Raw genomic sequence first — 14012 nt, 5'->3', positions numbered from 1 at the left:
GGCAAAATTACTGAAAACAAATTAAGTCGGTATAGATATTTTTGATCATTCTAAGGTGAGTTAGGCCTGCAGAAGGCCCAGTAAGCTGTTTGATCATAATTATTTTAAAATTAAAAGAAAACACAAATGCTGACACGGTTTGGGCCCTGAGATTGAGCCCAACATACGAGACAAAGGTCCAGGACCACACCAAAAGTGATCCTGACAAGGCCATCCATCTAGGCCCACTCTTGGCCTAATTTATTAATGAAACCTGTTGGCCTTCTAAATATACTTAAAAGCAAGTACATAAGTTTTCAAAATTATAATTAACTAACAATAACTAAGTGTACTTAAATCAAACTATACAAAATAGATAACTGAAAGAACAAGTTTATATAATTTTAATCATAACAACTAAGTAATCTAACTAATCATTAACGAAAAGCTTCACAAAATAATCCATCCTTCTGCTAAGGTAACATACTTCCACCCACGAGATTTGTGATTCAAAACAGTGCTTGAATTTGCAAGAGTAGCTGTAGAGATAGCTTGCAAATCTGCATTTGACTCATCATAGCGGCAAATAAATAGAACAAATAGTTAGTACAATTATAACCCTTCATGGTTTCAAGCACGCAAGGAAAAATTAATAAAAAATGTCAAGATCCCTTTTAATACTATCTCACAGACTTTATTTGTTAGTTTATCATGTTAAACAACAAAAGTCACACAACCATTCAACCAAAATCACAAATTAACTCATGCTTGCAAGTTTATATTGTTAATCTTAAACCAAACTCTTTTCAACATTCAAGCTACTTACAAATTTCAACAAGAATAGCTTAACCTTACCCGAAACTAAATTTATTACTATTTAGCAATAAAACAACGAATTTAGCATGGAGCACATTGTCCTTTCATTGCATTGAATCAACATGGAATAAAGTAAATAGAGTTTACATACATAAATGCAGAAATAACAGCAAAATGGGCTAGGTAAGGTAAACCCAAGACAGAATTGTACTTCTAAATATAGGAGTAAATGCAGCAGCACAACTTCACTGTCAAACCATCATTCAACTCTTAGCAACAAGAAATTTCCCAGAATTTTGTTCTGAACTTTTGTGGAAAATCAGAATAAGGAGCTAACTATGAAAATCTGTAGAACTAGAATTTTTGGGGTCTTTTTTAGGGTTCAATTCTGATTTTTTTGGTGAAAGAAGGGGTCTATATATAGCCCTTAAGAGTGCCATGTGCTGCTGAAAACAGAATGAGAATTATTCCCTCACAAGGCATCTTTTCTAACAGAATTGGGACAACTGACAGCCTTTGATTGTCTCCAGCATTTGTGCTGGCCAAAATTGGGCCAGCTGCCCCAAATTCTAGAAGTTTCCCTTCTAAAAAATCTGATTTCCTATTCTCAAACTAACCTCCTAAGTTTCAACTATTCAATTAAGACCTTAGGAGTTCCTACTAATTAACAAACTGGGACTAACAACAAAACCCAGAATCAAAGAGACAATAAGGATCAAGGAAACAAATACTAATTCACTTTAAACCTGTAACTAAACCTAAATTCATTTATCAAGAACTGATATCAGCAATAAGACAAAAACAGAAATATTTAGATCTAATACTAACACAAGTCCAGAATTAATTAGTAATGAGCCATTTTCTAAGAGTTAAACCTATTGAACCAAACTAACATCATTATATCAGGGAATCAAAACAATAACATGAAACTAACATGCTGATTTTTTATTAAATTAACTGGACACAAGCTAAACCAATTTTAAACAAACCCTAGCCGAAAAAGAAAACTGACCAACTAATGATTATGATGAAAATGTACCAATTAACCCTAAAATACTGATTAATCCAAATCACTAAATACAGGAGTAAACAGCTAATTCCGAACAAAATAAAAAACCTAACTCATGCGGCTACAAACAGAACAACAACATGGAGAAAATCAAAGAAAAGGAAAATGGCAAAGAAAAGAAATAGAAACAATGCGAGAAATTACCTATGCTAATGTAAGAAATAATCACGGACTCGGAGGACCTGGCCGGAGCTTGAATGAATTCAGGCAAGTTTGAAAAACAAGTCAAACCCACATGAATCAATTGCTCTTGTCAAAAGCAATTGACTCATGTAGATTTGAGCCATTAAAACTTTCGGAATCACTCAGTGTAGACTTTTAGTTTTTTTTTTCTTTTTCTTTCTTTCCAGAATTTTGATCTGAAATTGCTCAGATTTAAGAGGCCTTTTGGGCAAACCAGTGGGATATTAGGGGTGAGGGGAGTGGGGAGATGGCCTGGTGAGGTTTTGGGGTGATTTGGGTGAAGTAGGGTTTTCGGATTGAATTTCAGATCCGAAATTCGAGAAATTTAAAGGTGTTTTTGGGGAAATAGATGATGGATTTAGTAAGAGGAGTAGACAAGGATAGTATGGTATTGATTTGGGGAGGTTTGGAGCACTGTAACCGCCCTGAGGCGATTTCCGGTGGCGGTTAGCGGCAGAGGCGACGAGTTTTTTTTAGGCGGCTAGGATTTGCTTCATGTTGAAGGAGACGAGGGAATGGTTGGGTTTGAGAAGGGGGGTCTGTGTTAGGATAGTTATAATGTTTAGGTTAATTAGTTCCGAACCGTTGGATCACTAGGATCCAATGCCTGTGATCAGGGACGGGCAAAATGAGGTCGTTTGGCTTAGTGAGGGGTTGGAACGGGTAAGGGGTTTGGGCTTGGGCGGATTTGGGTTGGGTAAGGGATGTGTTTGGGGAGTATTTGGGGCAAAAATTTGGACTTCAACATCAATTGGCCCAAATTGGATTTAAAACCAAGCTTTTCAATTCCCTTTTCTTTTGTTTTCTTTTCTTTCTTTAATTAATTAAAAATCTAAATTAAATTCCTAAATTAATCTAAATTCTAAAATTAAACTACTTATCAAATTATAAAATTTATAAAAATTAATTGATCCTAAATTAAAAGAGAAGAACTACTGATCTAGAATTAAAAGCTAAAATGTAAAAGTAAGCCAATTTTTTTTTGTGATTTTCACTTTTAATAAAGCAACTAATTTACTAATTAATCCTAAAAATATGAAAACTAAATCTCAATGCAATGCATGGTATTTTTGGTATTTTCACGATTTAAATAAAAGTAAACACGCACAGAAAATGCAAACAATTAACACAAATTCCTACAAAAATCCTATAAAATTGCGGACAATTGAAAAAATTTATTTCTTTAATTTGTAGGAGTATTTCTCATAGGGCACAAAACACGTGCTCACAGCTGCCCCTCTTTGCTCGGAAATACGAAGAGTTTTCGGGCAAAGATAAAGTGAGCGGATACGAGCGATTTTTGCCTGTTTGAATACTCCATAAGAAGAATTTTTGAAAGATCTGACCGAACCTTGATTTCGAGGTTCCTACATATCCTTGGCTATAAAGGAATCAGGTCAGTGTAGTTCGGGAAGTTTCGGTAGCTGGGACTACCGGGAAGCTGTGATTTCACTGTTGCTGCTACTGCTACTACTTGCTGAACTCCTTATTACACCGAGAAAAAATAAAAAGAAGCTAGACTAAACTATGATCTATGAATTACAAGAATCATATCTACCATCTTCAACCTTGGTCTTGCTGCTCCTACAGTTCTGTTGTGCATCTTGGACTGTTGACCTGTACTCTTGAGGCGAATTTCCGTTGTTGCTAATGCGAATTGGATTCTGAAGTGGTTTCCCTTGTTTTCCAGGTGGGTGCCTGATTGTCGAAACCTGAACTGTATTCCCTTATTCTCCAGTTGGGCGCTTGATTTCCAAAACTCAAACTATATTCCCTTATTCGCCAGGTGGGCGCCTGATTGCCAAAACTTGAACTGTATTCCCTTGTTCTCCAGGTGAGCGCCTGATTGCCAAAACTTTAACTATATTTACTTGTTCTCCATGTGGGTGCCTGATTGCCAAAGCTTTAATTGTATTCCCTTGTTCTCCGAGTGGGTGCCTGATTGCCAAAACTTTAACTGTATTCCCTTGTTCTTCAGGTAGGCGCCTGATTGCCAAAAACTAGAACTGTATTCCCTTGTTCTACAGGTGGACGCCTAATTGCCAAAAACTTTAACTGTATTTCCCTTGTTCACCAGGTGGGCGCCTAATTTCCAAAACTTTAACTGTATTCCCTTGTTCTCCAGGTGGGCGCCTGATTGCCAAAAACTTGAACTGTTTTCTCTTATTCTTTAGGTGGGCGCTTGATTGCCAAAACTTTAACTGTATTCCCTTGTTCTCCAGGTGAGCGTCTGATTGCCAAAACTTTAACTATATTCCCTTGTCCTCCAGGTGGACGTCTGATTGCTAAACTTTAATTGTATTCCCTTGTTCTCTAGGTGGGCGCCTGATTACCAAAACTTTAACTGTATTTCCCTTGTTTCCAGGTGGGCGCCTGATTGCCAAAACTTTAATTGTATTTCCCTTGTTCTCCAGGTGGGCGCCTGATTGCCAAAACTTTAACTGTATTCCCTTGTTCTCCAGTGGGTGCCTGATTGCCAAAACTTTAATTGTATTTCCCTTGTTCTCCAGGTGGGTGCCTGATTGCCAAAACTTTAATTGTATTCCCTTGTTCAGTGTTCTCCAGGTGGGCGCCTGATTGCCAAAACTTTATTTGTATTCCCTTGTTATCCAGGTGGGCGCCTGAATATTGCCAAAAACTTTAACTGTATTCCCTTGTTCTCCAGGTGGGCGCCTGACATTACAACTAAACAGACAAAACAAAAGAAATTTTTCTGCCCCGACTTGGTATCTGGGCGCATCTGTGAGTGTTAATCGAATCATGTTACCCAAAATCTCTACGAATTTAAAAGCTAAATCCCATTATCTAGGAGGGTTCTGAAAATTAAAATTAAATTTCATCTTAAGAGTGAAAAACTTCAGAGCTAAATTCAATTTCCTAAAGGTGAAACTTATGCTAAATCTCATTATCTAATGAAGGTCTTAAAACTAAGTCCCATTATCCAGGAGGGTCCTGAAAATTTGAAATTAAATCCCATTATCCAGGATGGTCCTGAAAATTTTAAACTAAATCCTGTTATCCAGGAGGGTCCTGAAGATTTACGGTCAAACCTGTCTGGTACATGTTTTCCTCACGGAGGGTTCCTTCAAACAAATGAAATTTCCTGCCCCTATTTCAATCAAAGAAAATTTTATCAGTTTTAAAAATGTGGTGGTTAGTTTGTGGCATTCTTGCTGAAGGTGGCCTTTCCACTACTGTGCTTTGTTTTGAATGGCCGCCTTGGACTGGCCAAGAATTGTTTGACTTTCTGACTGAGTCTCACCCATAGGATCCTGAATGACTTGCACTCAACCCGCTGTTTTACATTTCTGTCCTTCCCACTTGAACCTCTGTATCTTCCACAAAATTCACAAACCAACCGACCAGTGAAAATTTCACTAACACCTTATTTTCCATTCTGCATCATGCTATTTCTGGTATATTTTGGCCGCACTTTGGAAGTTGGTAGTAAGCTTTGAAATCCTTTCTTAGTTGCTTAAACAAGGTTGATATTGAAAAAGCCTTAGAGAAATAAACCCAAAAGAAATGAAATGCAATGACTTCGAGAGTTAGGAATAAAGAAGAAAATTCGAAACAGGATGACTATTTGAGGGAGAAAAAGGAAAAGGGACTTATCTGAGTGAGGCAGCTGGCAACAATGATCATGACATGCATTTCGAATTAATCAGCCCAGCCTGTTCAACCAATCACCTTTCAGTTATCATACTTTATGCCCCGAGATTTCCATATTCTAATCTCTTTGCAAAGTCACCAACCTTGTTCGGCTTGCGGCGCCCTGAAGGGTTTTCGCCAATAAACCTCTCTTATTTGTTCATCTCTCAACTCACCATCGCCTCATGGTGCTTGTGAAGGTTTTCACCAATAAGACTCTCTCATTTTAATTTCTCTTATCTTTCCATTGCCCTACGGTACCCGAGCGGGTTTTTACCAGTATGACTCTCTCATTTATTCATTTTCCTTGTGCAACACGGAGTGTTGCCCCTGATGCGAATCATACCTCTATCTCGCTTGTCTTAGCGCTCTCAAATATTGGTCGGAAGGTCTTTCTTTGGATTGTATGCAGGCTTTTGGATATGGTTAGAAAGAAAAGATATCATAAAGGCTCAAAACAACTTGAATATGTTCAAAATTACAACTTTTGGAATCAGATCTTTTACAAAATCCCAACTTCTACCTAGTTTCTTTGCCTGGGGACTTTTGAATTTTATTTTGATGGGACCGAACCGTGAGGCTGTCTACGTATCCTTAAAAAGAATCAGGTCGAACATAGTTCATGTCATATGAATTGCTTTGTTGTGGTTACTTTTCTCTTTTTCTTTTTCTTTTCTTATGTTATTTTCTTCTTTTTTTCACTCTTTTCATTCCTTCCTTTCTCTTTTCTCTTCTCTTTTCCTCTTTTTCCTCTTTATTTAACTTTTCCGTATGTGTTTTTGAACTTTGCTACTAATTCCAAAAGAGGGGTATGAAAATAAATAAATAAGGCTCAAAGGGGTAACAAAGGATAAAGTGTTTAGATAGAAGAATAAAATGCCTTCGTCATTCCAATCTTCAAAACATGCCAAGTACAAACAATAATTAGACAAACCAAAGAAATCATACATAATATCTTTTGACCGCATCGGAATTGATAGCCATATCTACACATTTGCCTTCTATATCTGTTAAATATAAAGCACCATTGGACAACACTCTCGTTACGAATGAACGACCCCTGCCAATTTGGGGTGAACTTGCCTTTCACTTCAGCCTGATGTGGAAGGATTCGTTTTAATACTTGCTGACCCACTTCAAATTTCCGGGGACGCACCTTCTTGTTGTATGCTCTTGCCATTCTCTTTTGATACAACTAGTCATGACACACTGCTGCCAGTCTTTTCTTGTCAATCAGACTTAATTGCTCCAAATGGGTTTTGACCCACTCATCATCATCAATTTCGGCTTCAGCAACAATCCGAAGAGATGGAATTTCAACTTCCGCGGGTATCACTGCTTCAGTACCATACACCAGCAAATAAGGAGGTGCACCTACTGAAGTGGGAATAGTAGTGCGATATCCCAGCAAAGCAAAGGGAAGCTTTTCATGCCATTGCCTGGAACCTTGCACCATTTTCCGAAGTATCTTCTTTATGTTCTTGTTGGCTGCCTCGATTACTCCATTCACCTTGGGGAGATACGGGGTAGAATTTCGATGTGTAATCTTAAACTGTTAGCATACTTCTTTCATCAAATGACTGTTAAGATTAGCACCATTATCTGTGATGATCACCTTTGGGATTCCAAATCGGCAAATGATATTTGAATGAACAAAATTGACCACTGCCTTCTTGGTCACAGATTTGAAAGTCTTAGCTTCAACCCACTTAGTGAAATAATCGATGGCCACCAGAATGAAGCTGTGCCTATTTGATGTTGCTGGCTCAATTGGTCCAATGACATCCATGCCCCAAGCAACAAATGGCCATGGTGCTGACATTGTATGCAACTCAGATGGTGGAGAATGGATCAAGTCTCCGTGTACCTAGCATTGATGACACTTGCGCACAAAGCTAATGCAATCTCATTCCATGGTGAGCCAGTAATACCCTGTTCGAAGAATTTTCTTTGCCAGAACATACCCACTCATATGCGGCCTGCAAACTCTGGAATGCACTTCGGTCATGATTGTCGTGTCTTTCTTAGCATCTATGCACCTCAACAGCCCAAGATCTGGAGTTCTCTTGTACAAGATTCCCCCGCTCAAGAAGAATCCACTAACAAAACATCGAATTGTTCTCTTTTGATCACCTGTGGCTTGTACCGGGTATACCCCCATCCTGATATACTTTTTGATATCATGGAACCCCGGTTCACCCTCAAGTTCTTCCTCAACCACATTACAGTAGGCGTGCTGATCATGAACTTGAATATGCAATGGGTCAACATAAGCTTTTTCTTGATGATGCAACATTGACGCCAAGGTAGCCAAGGCATCGTCAACCTCATTATGGATCCTCGGAATATGCCTGAATTCTATTGATCGGAACCGTTGACAAAGATCATGCAAATATTGTCAATACGGTATGAGCTTTAAATACCGTGTCTCCCATTCTTCTTGAATCTGGTGCACCAAAAGGTCCGAGTTTCCCAAGACCAAGACTTCCTGGACTCCCATATCTACCGCTAACCTTAAACCCAGAATGCATGCCTCGTACTCAACCATGTTGTTAGTACAATAGAAATGAAGTTGGGCCATAACAGAGTAGTGATGCCCTATTTCAGAAATGAGCACAACCCCTATTCCGACACCTTTCATGTTAGCGGCTCCATCAAAGAAAAGTTTCCAACTTGGTTTGTCATCCTGTTCCAATTTGTCAATATGCATCATCTCTTTATCAGGAAAATAAGTCCTTAATGGCTCATACTCTTCATCCACCGGATTCTCGGCCAAATAATCGGCCAATGCTTGGGCTTTCATCGCGGTCCGAGTCACATAGATAATGTCAAACTCTGTGAGCAAAATCTTCCACTTTGCAAGTCTCCTGTGGGCATAGGCTTTTGAAAGATATACTTTAAAGGATCTAGAAGAGAAATGAGGTAAGTAGTGTAGGACGACAAATAATGCTTCAACTTTTGTGCCACCCAAGTCAGGGCACAACATGTCCTTTCAATGGGAGTATAATTAACCTCATATGATGTGAACTTCTTGCTGAGATAATAGATGGCTTGTTCCTTTTTGCCGGGGATGTCAGGTTGACCCGGTACGCAACCGAACGAATCGTCCAGGACTGTCAAATAAAGAATTAAAGGCCTCCCGGGTTCCGACAGGACCAACACAGGTGGGTTAGATAAGTACCCCTTGATTTTATCAAATGCCTCCTAGCACTCATCGGTCCATTTGACCGCAACATCCTTTTTCAACAACTTAAAAATGGGCTCACAAGTTGTTGTCAGTTGAGCAATAAACCTGCTGATGTAGTTCAATCGCCCGAGCAGACTCATCACCTCAGTCTTGTTCCTTAGAGGTGGCAATTCTTAGATAGCTTTGATTTTTGATGGGTACAATTCAATGCCTCGACGACTAACTATGAATCCCAACAATTTTCTAGATGGAACACCACATGCACACTTGGCAGGGTTAAACTTAAGATTATACCTACGGAGCCTTTGGAAAAACTTCCTCAAATCTCCGACATGGTCGGCCTGTTGCTTTGACTTTACGATCACATCATCCACATAAACCTCAATCTCCTTGTGTATCATGTCATGGAACACAGTAGTCATTGCCCTCATGTAAGTTTCCCCAACATTTTTCAAACTAAATGGCATTACCCGATAGCAATAAATTCCCCATGGTGTGATGAATGTTGTCTTTTCTGCATCCTCCTCATCCATCAAGATCTGGTGGTACCCCACATAGCAATCCACAAAAGAATCGATCTCATGCTTGGCATAGTTGTCAATCAAAATATGGATATTTGGCAGTGAAAAATTATCCTTTGGACTTGCTTTGTTGAGATCGTGGTAATCAACGCACACCTTGGTCTTGCCGTCCTTCTTTGGCACTAGCACAACATTAGCTAACCAAGTGGGGTATCGCGTGACTTGAATGACCTTTGCGTTCAACTGCTTTGTGATTTACTCCTTGATCTTCACACTCATGTCAGTTTTGAACTTTCTTAACTTCTGCTTGACGGGAGGGAATGCCGGGTCAGTGGGCAATTTGTGAACTACCAAGTTAGTACTTAGATCCGACATGTCATCATATGACCATGCAAAAGTATCTTTATACTCAAACAGTGCTTTGATTATTTCCTCCCTGATTTGTGGTTCCAAGTGTACACTTATCTTTGTTTCCCTAATATTATTTAGATCCCCTAAATTAATTGCTTCAGTTTCATTCAAATTAGGCTTGGGTTTCTCTTCAAAGTGACTTAGCTTTTTACTAATTTCCTCAAATGCTTCCTCTTCATCATATTCTATTTCATCATCACACTCTATTTCTTGGATTATTATTTCAGAGTTAGATTGGCTTTTAAGACTTGGTTGAAGATTCCTCATGCATGTCATGTCATTGAAACCAGCATAAAAAAAATTGTACAAAGAAAGAAAAGAAAATGACACTATCAGGAGTAATGGAAAAGGGAAATTGCATTTCATTAAAATAAAGGATAGAAGGGTTTGTACATCAAAACAGACGGAAAATAAAAAAATCTGAATTACAACCCTGGAATAATCCAGATAAACTGAAAGGAAAACAAAGCAAACTACCAAAACTCCTTCTAGGCAGGGAGATGAGTGGCATCCCAATTGTTTAGCTTCACTTTTGACCCAATAAACTGCACATTCGCTTTGTTGGAACCTTCTCCAGTTTCTACCATGTTCACCTCATCAAACAGACTCTGGAACCTTTTAACCAATTCCTCATCAAAATCAACCACGGGCTTTGGAACTGTTGTCACTGGACGCTTCATGACCCCTACCTTGATGAAAGACCTGGAGAGACGTGGGACTGGCTTAGGTAGCGACCATGCCTTCTTTTTTAGATTTCTAGCCTTCTTCACATCATCCCCTGCAGGTTTGAATCCCAGAACAAATGTACCCAGATTTTCACGCAAAGATACTGGCTGCACGATACCTTACAGAGATTCACCCAGACCCTTGCCCGACACAAAACCATTTTTCAACATTTCAGTTGCTACCATGACGATTGCAGAAGCTAGCTTTGGACTTGGAATGTATTACCCTTCCTAAATCTTTTCAAATGATACTGTTTCGGAAACTTGATAGACCCACGACCCTTATCTTCTTCAGCTTCAATAAACGGGATGGATGTATCATTGAAAGCACATAAATTCTCATTGCCATGTACGTCGATTTCTTGTCTATCCCATTCGAACTTTACCATCTGATGTAAAGAAGATGGAACCGCCTTTGCAACATGTATCCAAGGCCTACCCAACAACAAATTGTAAGAAATAGCGACATCTAGTACCTGGAACTCCATGGTGAATTAGACTGGCCCTATTGTCAACTCGAGCATGATGTCGCCAACAGAGTCTTTTCCCCCTCCGTCAAAACCTCGGACACATATACTGTTCTTGTAAATCCTCTCATCATCAACTTTTAACTTGTTGAGAATAGAGAGAGGGCAGATGTTTGCACCGAAACCATTGTCAACTAACACCCTTTTTACCATAGAATCTTTGCATTTCACCATGAGATAGAGGGCTCGATTGTGTTCCGTACCCTCCAAAGGCAAATCATCATCCGAAATGTGATCCTGTTGGACTCAAATATCTTATTGGTGATCTTCTCCAAATGGTTCACTATGATTTTGTCGGGAACATGAGCTTCATTTAAAATCTTCATCAAGGCCCAACAGTGCTCATCTAAGTGGATCAACAATGATAGCAGGGAAATCTGAGCTGGAGTCTTTCTCAACTGTTCCACGATGGAGTAATCTTATACCTTTATTTTTCTCAAGAACTCCTCCACCTTTTCTTCAGTGACCGATTTCTTCACTAGAACTGGATTGTCTCTGAGTGTTTTAGCTTTCCTTAACTCTTCCGGGGCAAAGCATCTCCCCGAACGAGTTAATCCCTGGGCCTCGTTAACTTCCTCTTTCACTTCCTTTCCCTTATAGGTCACTATCACTCGCTCATAGTTCTACGAGACAGTCTTGGTGTTAGCTACCGGTAGCTGGGTCACAGGTTTGATAATGATAAGGTCCGTGTGAGCACCCTCCACAATTATGACCGGTTTACTTGCTACCCCCGACACGATCACCTTTGACTTTTCTTGCTTTGCTACAACATCACTTGGGGACCTCTTTTCAACTACTACAACTGGCTTATCATTTGGCATGCTCAACTTGTCTGCCGATCCTTCAGCTATTGAGGAGGTTGCTTTTGTGACAACCGGGGTTCTTGACTGACTTACTTTCACTAGACCGGATCATCATGACAGATTGCAAAGGCTTCTTGGGATTCCCATCTTTGTGCATTATCTTTATCATGTGCATTTCAGCATGGGCCAGTAACAGGTTCTGATTGATGTTGGGTGCTTCTGGGCTCGGGACCACAATCTGGTTCATATCAATAAGCTCTTGGATGTCGTTCTTTAGATGCCAACACTTTTCTATGTCGTACCCCGGAGTATTAGAACAGTACGCACATCTGAGAGAATAATCCAGATTCTTGGGAGGGGGGTTTGGTAGTTTTGACTTAATTGGCCTCAGAACATCCAACTGCCTCAACCTTTGAAATAGGCTGGTATAAGATTCCCCAAGTGGGGTGAAAGTTTTCTTTCGCTGCAACCTTTCATTCCTGAATTCTGGCTTGGCCTGAAAGTTTGGACCAACATGGTTTCGGTATGTTTGTGGAGGTGGGTAAGGGTTTCATGGAGCTAGTGCATGCCATTGCGGGTGAGGAGGGGGTTGGGCATATGACTGTGCGTAATAGACATGATATTGGGGTGGCTTGACTGAGTACTTAGGCTCTGGTGATGGGAAGTAGTGTTGGGATGGATTATATGGAGTTGGGGTATAGGTTTGAAGTTGGGGTCGAGGTTGGGTGTAGTGGGTAGGGGAATCCCCCGGACCGTGCCACGATCCTGAAATGACGATAGCGACATCCTCTTTCTTCTTTTTCCCAAGCACGCCTCCGATGCCATTCTGGATTGCCTGCGTGGTTGCTTTGATGACAGAATAGCTCATGATCTTGCTTGATTTGAGCCCTTCCTCCACCATTCCTCCCATTTTTACTACTTCATTGAAAGACTTACCTATGGCCGAGATCAGATGACCAAAGTAAGTAGGCTCCAAGGCCTGAAGAAAGTATTCCACCATTTCGTTCTCCTCCATTGGAGGGTTAACCCTTGCTGCCTATTCTCTCTAGCGGAAACCATATTCCCTGAAACTTTCACTAGGCTTCTTCTCAATCTTACTCAAAGACGAACGATTGGGAACAATCTCGATGTTGTAGTGGAAATTACGAGCGAATTCTTGGGCCAAATAATCCCAGGTATACTATCTGATGTGATCCTGACGAGTGTACCACTCCAATGCCGCGCCACTCAGACTCTGGCTAAAGTATGCCATTAATACCTCATCTTTCCCACCAGCTCCTCTCATTTTACTGTAAAATCCCCTTAAGTGGGCCATGGGATCTCCGTGTCCGTCATACAAGTCAAATTTGGGCATTTTGAACCCAACAGGTAGCTGTACGTCAGGAACAAACACAGATTTTTGTAGGCTACACTCACTTGACCTCCCAACCCTTGCATATTTCTGAGCGACTATTCTAGGCTTCTCACCTTCCTAAATATCTCCTCCTGTTTCGGGTTCTTCGGTGGTTTCTCAGTCTCAACAGGAAGGTCGAAACGAGGAGTGTAGGAGTAATGATCTGGGGCGTTGAAGGTAGGCTCTGGGGGATAATACTGATTATCTTGAGTCTGAAATAACGGTTCACTAGAAGATTGATGGAGCGTAGCTGGTAGAGGTGCTACAAAAATAGGGGTAGCTGGTGGAGGGGGGTTTGGGGTTGTTTTGGCTGGTGAAGCTTGTATGGTTTGGGAAGTGGTACCATGATAGTGGTGGTAAGGGGTGAAGCTTGGTGCATGTTATGGGGATGAATCAACAGTGGGAAGTTCTTGGGATTGAGCTAGTGGTAGGACGAAAGCAAGGTTGGCGGGGTATGATGGTGGAGGATGCCCTTTCAACCATGCCTGGTACATTTCAGCCATCTGATGTTTCAACTTATGTAACTCCTCCACCTCTCTCGGTGGATCAATAACACTTGCGTCCAGTTCTTGGCCAGCAATAATCAACTTGTTTTTAGACCTGGTGTTGTACCGGTGGGTTGCCAGAATGCCAAACAAACTAACCACCTTCCTGTTCTCAATAACAACAGCGAACTTGTTAGTGTCTAAGATTTAACAGATAGGCAACAACACATTTGGGATGCAATGCACCTAAACAGTTAAAGCT

The sequence above is a fragment of the Nicotiana tabacum genome, chromosome 5 (assembly GCF_000715075.1).
Source record: "Nicotiana tabacum cultivar K326 chromosome 5, ASM71507v2, whole genome shotgun sequence".
Classification (NCBI taxonomy): Eukaryota; Viridiplantae; Streptophyta; class Magnoliopsida; order Solanales; family Solanaceae; genus Nicotiana; species Nicotiana tabacum.
This window is presented reverse-complemented; position numbering follows the sequence as displayed.